Raw genomic sequence first — 10,705 nt, 5'->3', positions numbered from 1 at the left:
TTGAAAATTTTGAATAATCATGAATTATCCAAGTCCCTCTAGCTGAAGTTAGTGAAAGTGAATTGAAATAAAACATCTTAAGATAATTTCAAAATGCACATGGCTAAAGAAGCACAAAAGAAATTTGAGTTCCTTTTGTACTAGGGTAATGCAAGGCAAGAACATACTATGTGGGGAGACTGGAGCTGCAGACAAGGGACAAAAGTTCCTGGGAAGTAACCAAAATTCCAGGGACAACATCAGGGTATTAAGCTAAGAAACTGATGGGGCGCAACTGGAGATACTAAGGGGAACAGGTATTCTCTGAGGTCCACGCAGAATGAAAGGTAAATTGACAAGGTTTGTCTCCAGCAGGGTGAGCAGGTAGGAGTGTCAGGCCTGGGAGGGTGGAGGGATGACAGAACTACAGGGCTGGTGGTGGAGAGGGGATGTGGTCCAGCTACTTGTGTCCTTATCTGCCCTCAAGGGCCCTTTGTGACCAGACCACAGCTCTGTGATGTGGGCATGGGGCTTGTCTCTGCACCTCCACACCCAGGGCTCAGTTGCCTGAGGGCACCAGTGTGATCAGATATTATTGCTTTTCAAAGGAAAGAAATGGAATTTCTTTCCTCAGAAATTATTTACAGATGGTTGGCTGAGTTCCAATCCCACTTCCTGGGCAAATCAATGTCATCCTTGCCTTCATATGTGGACTGGGGCATTTCTTCCTATTACTTCCCTATTTGCAGCCTGATGCGTCCTTACCACCACAAAAAAATACAGGAAGAGCAGGAAGGTAAGGAACACTTGTCCCAGACCCAGCAGAGTGTGATTCTATCTTTTCTATTATTCTTTCTACTTTTCTGAGTCAATGGAGAGACTCCTGAGATGGGAAAGAATAGAACATGTATTCTCAGGACAGAGTAGACCACCATCTATCCAGGACAAGTCAGACCGGGCAAGGGTTAGAGGGACATGAGGATTTCTCCCTGAAGATCTTGGGCCAGAGTCCAGGTGTGGGGGAGGGGTCCAGGACAACATCCCAAACACCGTGACCGGTAGCCGAGGGCCAGAGGTTAAGAGCTGCCTCTCTAGTGGAGGTCAGACCCCTGAGCGCTGGGTCACCTGCTGTTGGGGTGGGGAGCACAGCCTCCCTCTGTTCTCTTATCTCAGTACCAAGGGGAGCCACGGAGAAGGAGGAGCAAGAGAAGCAAGAAACACCACAGACTCTGAAAGGTTAGCATTTGCCACTCACCCCTGCGTGCCCCAGTTACACTGAACCCCCTGCTCTGAGGGCCCACCCCCACTGTCTCCAGGACACCAGAACCTGAGCCTATCCCTCAGGAAACCGAGCACTGGTTGGGAGGTGGGGGCTCCCAGGAGGAAGCAGGGAACCTGGAGGTTTCCAAGATTCTGGGCCAGAACAAAGCCCTGACGGGCTGGAAATGGGTATCACTCAGCAGGGCCCCCAGGGCATGGACTGGGAGTGGGACCGCTCACTCCCACTGTGGACAAGCTGTTCAACTCTGCTCAGATTCTTCTTTGAGGCCATGCTATCCTTCCTCCCCCAGCAAGGTCATGAATGAGGAAGCATATTGGAAAACACAAAGCGATCCCCATCATGAACCCTGTAATCACGGTGTGGGCATGTGGCCTTGGACAGTGCAGTTTGGGGCTCCTGAGTCCAATCCCCCAAAGGTCTTCCCTATAGAGACATTGTACCCAGCCTCCTGTAAGACCCCTGGGCTCCACCTTCTGCTGTGACCCCGACTCCTGTAATATCTGGTAGAGGTTCAGGACCTGTTCTGCCTTCTGGAAAGGTAAAGAATCTGCCCTCTTTTCTCCTGGGTGGGCCTCCCTGAGTCTATGGTGTGACCCCGGGGCTGAAGGGAACAGCCGCTGGGGCTGTCTGGGGGGGGGCTGGGAGGAACCATGGGGACAGGAACCATGACCAAAGCCCCTGGCTGAGGGACAGCAGGAGCATTGTGACGTGGGTGTGGGGCAGGGAGGGCCATGGGGACCGCTCCCGGCCAAAGCTGCTGCAGTGGCAGCTCATGCCTCCTGTTGCCCACAGCCACCTGGCAAATTGACAAAGCTCTGTCTCCAGCAGGGTGAGCAGGTAGGAGTGTCAGGCCTGGGAGGGTGGAGGGATGACGGAGCCACAGGGCTGGTGGCGGAGAGGGGATGTGGTCCAGCTACTTGTGTCCCTTACCTGCCCTCAAGGGCCCTTTGTGACCAGATCACAGCTCTGTGATGTGGGCATGGGGCTTGTCTCTGCACCTCCACACCCAGGGCTCTGTTGCCTGAGGGCAGCAGTGTGATCAGATACTAATACTTTTCAGAGGGAAGAAATGGAGAGTTATCTCTTTCCTCAGAAATTATTTTCAGATGGTTGACTGAGCTCCAGTCCCACTTCCTGGGCAAATTAATGCCATCCTTGCCTTCATATGTGGACTGGGGCATTTCTTCCTATTACTTTCCTATTTGCAGCCTGATGCGTTCTTACCACCACAAAGAGATACAGGAAGAGCAGGAAGGTAAGGAACACTTGGCCCAGAGCCAGCAAAGTGTGATTCTATCTTTTCTATTATTCTTTCCACTTTTCTGAGTCAATGGAGAGACTCCTGAGATAGGAGAGAATAGATCACCATCCATCCAGGACAAGCCAGACCGGGCCGGGGTTAGAGAGACATGAGGATCTCTCCCCGAAGATCTTGGGCCAGAGTCCAGGTGTGGTGGAGGGGTCCAGGACAGCATCCCAAACACAGTGACCGGTGGCCAAGGGCCGGAGGTTAAGAGCTGCCTCTCTAGTGGAGGTCGGGCTCCTGAGCACTGGCTCACCTGCTGTTGGGGTGGGGAGCCCAGCCTCCCTGTGTTCTCTTATCTCAGTACCAAGGGGAGCCACGGAGAAGAACGAGCAAGAGAAGAAACACCAGACTCTGAAAGGTTAGCTTCTGCCACTCAACCTTGCATGCTCCAGTTACACTGAAACCCCTGCTCTGAGGGCCCAGCCCCACTGTCTCCAGGATACCAGGACCTGAGCCCATCTTTCAGGAAACAGAGCACTGGGTGGGAGGTGGGGGGCTCCTGGGAGGAAGCAGGGACCTGGAGGCTTCACAGATTCTGCGCTGGAAATGGGTATCACTCAGCAGGGGCCCCAGGGCCTAGACTGGGGGCAGGACCTCTCGCTCCCACTGTGGACAAGCTGTTCAACTCTGCTCAGATTCCTTGAATCTGAGGAAGCACTTTGAAAAAAACAAAGCGATTCCCATCATGAATCCCGTAATCACTGTGTGTGCACGTGGCCTTGGACAATGCTGTTTGGGGGTCCTGAGTCCAATCCCCTAAAGATCTCCCCTAAAAGGACATAGTATCCAGCCTCCTGGAAGACCCCTGGGCCCTGCCTTCTGCTGTGACCCAGTCTCCTGTTTCCAGTTTTCAGAGATTTCCTGCAAGATCTGGTAGAGGTTCAGGACCTGTTCTCCCTTCTGCAAAGGTAATGGATCTGCCCCCTTCTCCCATGGGTGGGCCTCCCCAAGTCTATGGTGTGACCCCAGGGCTGCAGGGAATGTCTTTTGGGGCTGTTAGTGGGCCTGGGACGATCCATGAGAACAGACTGTGACCAAAGCCCCTGGCTGAGGGACAGCAGGAGCATTATGATGTGGGTGTGGGGCGGGGAGGACTGGGGGTACCTCTCCGGGCCCTGGGTGCTGCAGCAGCAGCTCACACTTCCTGTCTCCTGTAGCCACCTGGTGAGGCTCTCTGACAAGGGGGGCTTTCACCAGTTTTTATGGCAAGCAGCCCCTGGACAGGTACACTGAGGACTGCCAGTTGGAGCCCGTCAGCCATGAGCTTTCTCATGCCTTGCTGCTCCAGATTCAGGCCAATGTGGCTCCCTGCCTCTCACTGAACCATGTCTTAAATGACCCTTTGGCCCCGTCCTAACCCTTGACTCTGAGCATGTCCCCACCCCAGCCCCTGCCTCTGGATCAGTCCCAGCCCTTGCCCCTACTTCTGGCTCGGCCCCTGCCCCACCCTCTGACTCAGCCAAAGCCTGTCCCTCTGGACCAGGCCCAGCCCTTCCCCATCAGTTCCCTCCACTCCCTCTGGACCAGGCCCCCCTCAGCCCCAGACGCGGTTCCGCCTTGCATCCTCTGTCCCAGTGGGACCGCCTTCTCTGCCACTGGAGATGGGGACTTGTGAGGTGTCTTGCCCTGTAGCCCAGAAGACACAGTCTTACATGTCAACTGCCATTCAAAACGTGGAATGTCACTTTCTGAAGAAGCAACTAGAAATCAGCAAGGTACCCGCTGTGGTGAAAAAAATCTCAGGAAGTCTTTAGCCCAGGTCACGACCCTGAAGGCCAAGGGTCCATCTCTGTCCTTCTTGGGGACTTGATGGACTCTGCACTCTGGGAGCAACTGGAGTGGCACCTTTGGAAGAGGTTCATGAAGCAAGAAAGGGGCCCACCCTGCAGGATCCAGCTATCCCTGAAGAGACAGCCTCACCACAATTTCCAGAAGGTGCCCCAGGCACATGGCTGGCACAGTCCCAAGTCCAAGTCTGAGTCTATGAATGGAAGCTTCCAGCCACACAGAAGACTGGGTCTACACAGCCAGGAAGGACCATGCCAGGAAAAAGCCTGGGCAAGGATTCAAGGTCCAGTGCAGGGAGGATAGGGAAAGATCTACACAGGGTGCAACGAGCTCTCCAGGAAAGGCTCCAGGAATAAATCTTGAGGAGTCAGACACAGACCTGAAGCCCTCCACAAGCAGCACAGATGAGAAGAGCCCAGCGAAGGATCTGAGAGCCCCTTTCAGGAAGTTGGGTCAGTTCAGAGAGGGTCGGATCCCTTTGGATGTTCATCCTTCCCAGCTCGCTGCCCACCACACCGGACCTTCCTGGAAAGCCAAGCCCTCATGGGAAACCTGGAAAGTCAGCACTTTCCAAGGGTTGGGAACCCTGCATGACCACCTCCTATGATTTTTCCATCCTTAGTCCATACACTCAGCGGTTGCTAGAAGCACATATCATAAAGCTTGGGGTGAAGCACTGGTGGGGCCTCCCCCTCAAGGTTCTCAAGCCTATAAACCTCTTCAATTTGAATGGCTTCCTCCTCTCCTGGTCCTCCCCTCCCCACTCAACTACCTGCACATCCTAGGCCAGCTCAGGGCCCAAGTTTGTGGGAAATCCTCCTCAGCCCTATCAAGGAGAGGTGATGAAAGAGTCTTATCCCACCTGGTGGAGGGTCCCCTCGATGCTCCCCAGCCTATGTGTGAGGAAATTCCATCAGGCTCTGGCAGGGAACTCACCTGGTGGTGGCCTTCTGGCTGGACAGGGGGTCAGGCCACCTTCTTGTACCTTCACATACAGCTTTCTGGGAAGAATCTGACAGAATCTGGCAAAGTGAGACTGCCTTGAGGACTCTTAGAAACAGCACCTTGGAATCAAGTCCAAGTCCAGCAACGGCCACGAAGGAGCCAAGGAGGGTGAATAGGGTCTGGGTCTCATGGGACATGACAGTACTAAAGCTCAACTTGTGTCCCAGGATTTGAGCTGGGGCAGTCGAGAGTCTCCTTCAAGACTGTTAATCCAACGTGTTCCTTGCTGCCAATGTCTTGGCTTCTCAAGGATCTCTGTCTGGCTTCCAGAGCGGGTCCAGTGAAGACACATATAATTCCCAGATGCTGCATGGCTGAAGATCCCATGGCCAGAGCCCCCAAAGTCACCAGGACCCCTGGGACTACAGCACCAATGTAAGAGCCTGAGCAGGTCATATGTCTCCCTTCCCCCCTCCTGAGGAGAGAGAGAGTTCCAGGAGGTCGCCCTTGAAAGAGCCTGCCAAAGAGTTGTCAGAACTGAAGGTCCTCCAGATCAGTGAGGTGAGACGTCCCATCCAGAGCAAGGAGTCAGCAGAGGCCTCGGGAAGCAAGGTCTGTGAGATCTTGCTGAAGAAGGAGGAGGCTCCTCCAGAAAACTACTTCAGGAGAAGGATGAAACACTTGCTCCAGTGGTTCTTTCCCAGTAGAGGCAAAAGACTAGAAGACTTCCTTTGAAAGGGAAAGGCTTCATCATCCCAGGGCCAGGGACAAGTCATGGGCAGGTCGGCCATGGACAGCACTTCTGCCAAGTCTCAGGTGGTCGTGTCTGCTGTGGGGCCCATCCTGAGGAGAAAATGGTGCCTCACCAGGGGCTCAGGGCCCCGGTGTTCATCTGGTGCAAAAACGATCTCCAGGCTTTGGCAGACCCCAATGTCTGCTACCACAGGGTCCTCTCCTACCAAGAAAAGAGGAGAGTGATGAGGAAGACAGCCAGTCCACAGGGCACCCCCAGGGGCCAGAGCTATTCCAACAGGACTGAGTGGATCTGGTGGCCCTTCACCACCAGTGTGCCAGGGTGCCCAGGCAGACCCTGCCAGTACAGGTCGCTGGTGCTGGGCCCTTCAGGCCACACCCAGCACCCCCACTGCTCCAGGCACTGCCTCCTTCAAAGATACATCTCACCTGGGCAGTCACTGAGTGCTTCTCATGCCTTTCCTGGGAGGACAACTTTGCTTCAAGGAAAAATGCAAGCGGTGCAGAGAAAAACTTTTTTTTTCTCACATTAGCACATCAACTATGAGCTAATGGCTTCTATGTGCCACAATTATTTTGCTTCCTCAAAATATATGTGTTTTTCCCCCCTCATGAGTGTTGCTGGCCTCTGTGTGTGCCCTGCTGGAGTGGGAGGGAAGGATCCGGGTCCGCTCTCCCCGAGGGCCTGTTTTGGTTTCCAGAACAAATGGGGCCTTGGAGGATGGGTGACCTAGGGGTCTACTCCTGTCCCCTTCCTCGCTCTCCTTCAGTTTCCATGAGAAGGTGAAAAAGACCCAGACCAGGACCTTGCTCTGCCCATCCTCTCCTGCTTTCCCTCCATCTGGAACTTGTGTGGCTGTAGGGAGGGTCTGCCGAGGCAGACCCTCAAGAGTGGGGCCCGCAGTGAGGAGGCACAAGGCTAGCCCTGAAGGAGAGGTGAGAAATCCTTACCCCACCCACAGTCTCCTGCAGGGAGTAGAGGACGGCTACCCCAGGAGCTGCCTCTCCCAAGGAAATCCCATCTTAGCTCCATGCAGTCCTTCTTCTCACATTTGGAGCAGCAAGGGATGAGTATGGGGTGCCACAGAGAACTCCAGGGACCGCTGCCCAGCCCCAGGGCACTAAAGGGACCTGCTCACCAGCACACCCTTCCCCTTCTGGGGGATGGAGTGTGTGGTTGTGGGTGGGGGGACCCTGCACTTAAAATGGGAGTCCAGGAAGGAGGCCAAGTGACAGGGTGTGCCCATGCCTGGTGTGATGACTGAGGACCCTTGGTGACCCACTGCCACCCAAGGGCCCAGAGGGGAGAAGTTAAGAGGCCCTAGGGCTGTTGCCACAGGGCCTTGGCCCCACTCCAGGTGCCAAGCACAGGGGTGGGAGGGGAGGAGTGGAGTAGGGGTTGTACGGAAGCCACCTGAGCTCCCACATGGATGGCCAGGTGCCCAGAGGCAGCAAGGCCTTCAGGCAGAGAAGTTAACTTCTACACAATTTGATAAACTTGTAGGACTGAGGGCCCGGGACAGACTTGTGGTTTGTGCTCTTTACGTACATATATAGCCCAAGGAAGGCTCCCACGGGACTGGTGGGGACTCAGAGGCCAAGGGAATGGCCTGGCTCCCGGTTTTGGTTATCCCAGAGTCCGGAGAGGCAGGAGACCTTCGGTTGGGGCTTGTCCCACCCCCAGCTGGAAGGGACATGTCCAGAAGGAGGGTGGAGTCTAGGAGGGCTGCCCCCCTGCATGTCCCGCTCCCAGCCCAACATCGTCCTCCGGGGCCCCCCATACATTGCTCTGATGGAGACCCACACAGAGACCCCACACAGCGACCTTTGACAGACACCACGTACAGAGACATCTGACAGAGTCCCACACAGATATGGCGTACACAGACCTCTGCAGAGATGCACAGAGACTCCACAGAGACCCCTCAGCACAACCCTATGCAGAGATCTCCATAAAAGACTCACAGGCGCAGGGACTGTTTCTGCTTATCATGTTACCATTACTTATTATCATCCACTTTGTAGACAGCAAGGCTTTCTCAGAAACACTCGGAGACCAAGCCCATCTTGTACTGAGAGACGCCTGGCAGCTGTTGCTGTTGGGCTGTGATAAACACCATGGCATGGGCCATGAACGCCCTGGTTTGAATGGGGAGTGGGGAGGGCGCCCTGAGGGCAGGCATCCTGCACTGCTGATTCCCACAAGGAGGATCTCCTCCAGAAGCTTGTGTGCACACCACTATAGACCACGCTTCCCCCTCTGACGGAGGAGCTTTGCTACGCATCCTCACAATCCATTTCTGATGGTGTTTGACCACTTAATGTAACTGAAGACCATCGGTTTACAAAATTTTGTGAAATTTAAGTTAACTAAAAATTTTGTTTCTTAGACTCTATCTATGGGGGGGGAGGGGCAGAGGGAGAGAAGCAAAGGAGGAGGGGAAAAGGACAAGCAGACTCCCCACTGAGTGGTGAGCCCAGGCCACCTGATCTCAGGATCTGAGATCATGACCTGAGTTGAAACTGAGAGGAGGAACCTTAATCGACTGAGCCAGTCAGGTGCCCCTGACATTTTTTAACTAACTTTCGAAGTACGTGCAAGAGGAGGAAATAAGTTACCGAAGTATTCACAAAATGGTATTGATGATGATGTTCTGTGCTTGTGGAAGGTTTCCTCCACATGAAACCCTGAGTCAGGACCTTGGCTTAGAGCACCTTGCTCACAACCCTAACTCCCTCCCCTAACCTCTCCCCTAAAGCCTCCTCTAACCACGCCCAATAACTGCTCCCCTATCCCATCCTCTAACCCCTTCTTTAACCACTCCCCTAACTGCTCCCCTAACAGCTCCCATGTTCACAGGAATCAATCCATGTAAGTGATGAAGAGCAGGAAAGTTTGTTGCTGTTGTCTGCTTAGTGAAGCAAGATTGTTTTTTGCCACTTCTCTTCTGGATTATTTCACAGACATTAGACAATGCTTTAGAAGAAAGTTCTCCCTCATCTAGGAGATTGAATCCTCCCACATTTTATCACAAACCTTTCCTACAAACATTTCAGAAATACCAAGGTAATAATATTTTCTACAAATTATTTAGAAGCAAAGATTTATCTCATTCATGTAAATGCTAAGAAAACAAGACAGCAAATTAGTGATTGAAGCCCTTAAGTCTGAGGCTTAAGCAGACCAGCAGAGACCTGCAGATCAACTATAGAGAAGGAAGTACACAGGGCAAACTATGATGTGGGATTTGAAAAATCCTAGAAATGGCCACTGTCTTTCAAGACATTCCTCCTATTCTTTCCCACAGAGTCCGAGGGGCCGGAGAACCTTGAATTTTTGATTTACCATGAGTCATAAAAGCTTTTCAATCTGGAGAAGTCCCATTCTGAAATGGAACTACCCTTTTGTGGCATTCTTTTAAGTCACTTTCTCTCCTTCATTTATTCATCCAAACGTATTTGTCGAACAGCCAGGGTTGATATGGAGCCTGGAAGAGGACACCCCCATCAGCCTCTACTGGTTTGAACCAGACAGACATCTGAAGAAAAGGGGCTCATCTGTGCTGAGATCTGTTTCCAGGACACTAAACATGATTTTTTTCATAAGCAGGATCTCAACAAATCCATGCCATGACCCTGTATGTTAAGGTTAATCAGGCTGTTTTTTTATGGAAAGAAAGAAAAACAGATGTTGAGGTCAGGAAAGTTTCTTGGCCAAGGGGTCATCCCCCGAGAGATCTGCCCCTGACAGTGTGGGAGGTTTTCAGAATAATGTCCCCCACACTAGGGCACGTGCTGGGAGGAATCCATTTACTGATGGGAGGTTTTATCTATACATACTCCTTGGTTTTCCTACCAAATAGGACTGATGAGTGATGGAAACACCAGTAGGAATTCTTAGGGGAAACACCAAGAAAGAAACATGGAGACTAGTGTGCTGAGTGACTGTCTTTAGTCAATCCTTCATCTGTCTCGTGCCTTCAACTACCCCGTCAGCATGTGGAGGATTTGGACGGATGGGCTCAGAAGCCCTACAAACTCTTGACTAAAAGAAAGACCCCATAACAAGATTTCACCAATGCCCAGGAGTTTAAAGGACAGCATAGAGAGCCAAGATTCCCCATCAGAAGAAGCCAGGAACATCTGGAGGAGAAAGGTACAGCTTAGCCCCTCAGACGCCTGCTTTGCATGGGAAGGAAGGCAGAAAATTCTGGCACTTCCTGAAGCATGGAAAGACCATCCTTCCTTCATTCAAAACTTACTACCCAAAAAATAAACAAACAAACAAAACATGAGGAAAGGCTGAGCCAGGGGACGTGGTTTCTACCCCAACTATTCCTAAGGTAGTATTATGGTCTTACAATACCTCACTTTTATTGTTTAATTGTCTCTGCTCTGAGTACTCTTCAGAGAAAATTCTTTTAATTGTTTTTTAAGATTTTATTTATTTGACAGGCAGAGATCACAAGTCAGCAGGCAAAGAGAGAGAGACAAGGAAGCAGGCTCCCTGCTGAGCAGAGAGACCGATGCAGGGCTTGATCCCAGGACCCTGAGATCATGACCTGAGCCGAAGGCAGAGGCTTAACCCACTGAGCCACCCAGTTGCCCCTCAGAGAAAATTCTTAAGTGAGCATTCAAGTGAAGCCATAAAG

The 10,705-nt window shown here is 52.4% G+C and overlaps 1 pseudogene; it reads left to right on the top strand.

Moving 5' to 3' along the window:
• The first annotated feature begins 5,236 nt into the window (after positions 1 to 5,236).
• LOC116593607 lies at positions 5,237 to 6,659 on the top strand (annotated as a pseudogene).
• The last annotated feature ends 4,046 nt before the right edge of the window (positions 6,660 to 10,705 follow it).

This window comes from Mustela erminea, chromosome 6, assembly GCF_009829155.1.
Source record: "Mustela erminea isolate mMusErm1 chromosome 6, mMusErm1.Pri, whole genome shotgun sequence".
Classification (NCBI taxonomy): domain Eukaryota; kingdom Metazoa; phylum Chordata; class Mammalia; order Carnivora; family Mustelidae; genus Mustela; species Mustela erminea.
Note: the sequence above shows the minus strand (reverse complement) of the source record. Positions and strands in the feature narration are given on the sequence as shown.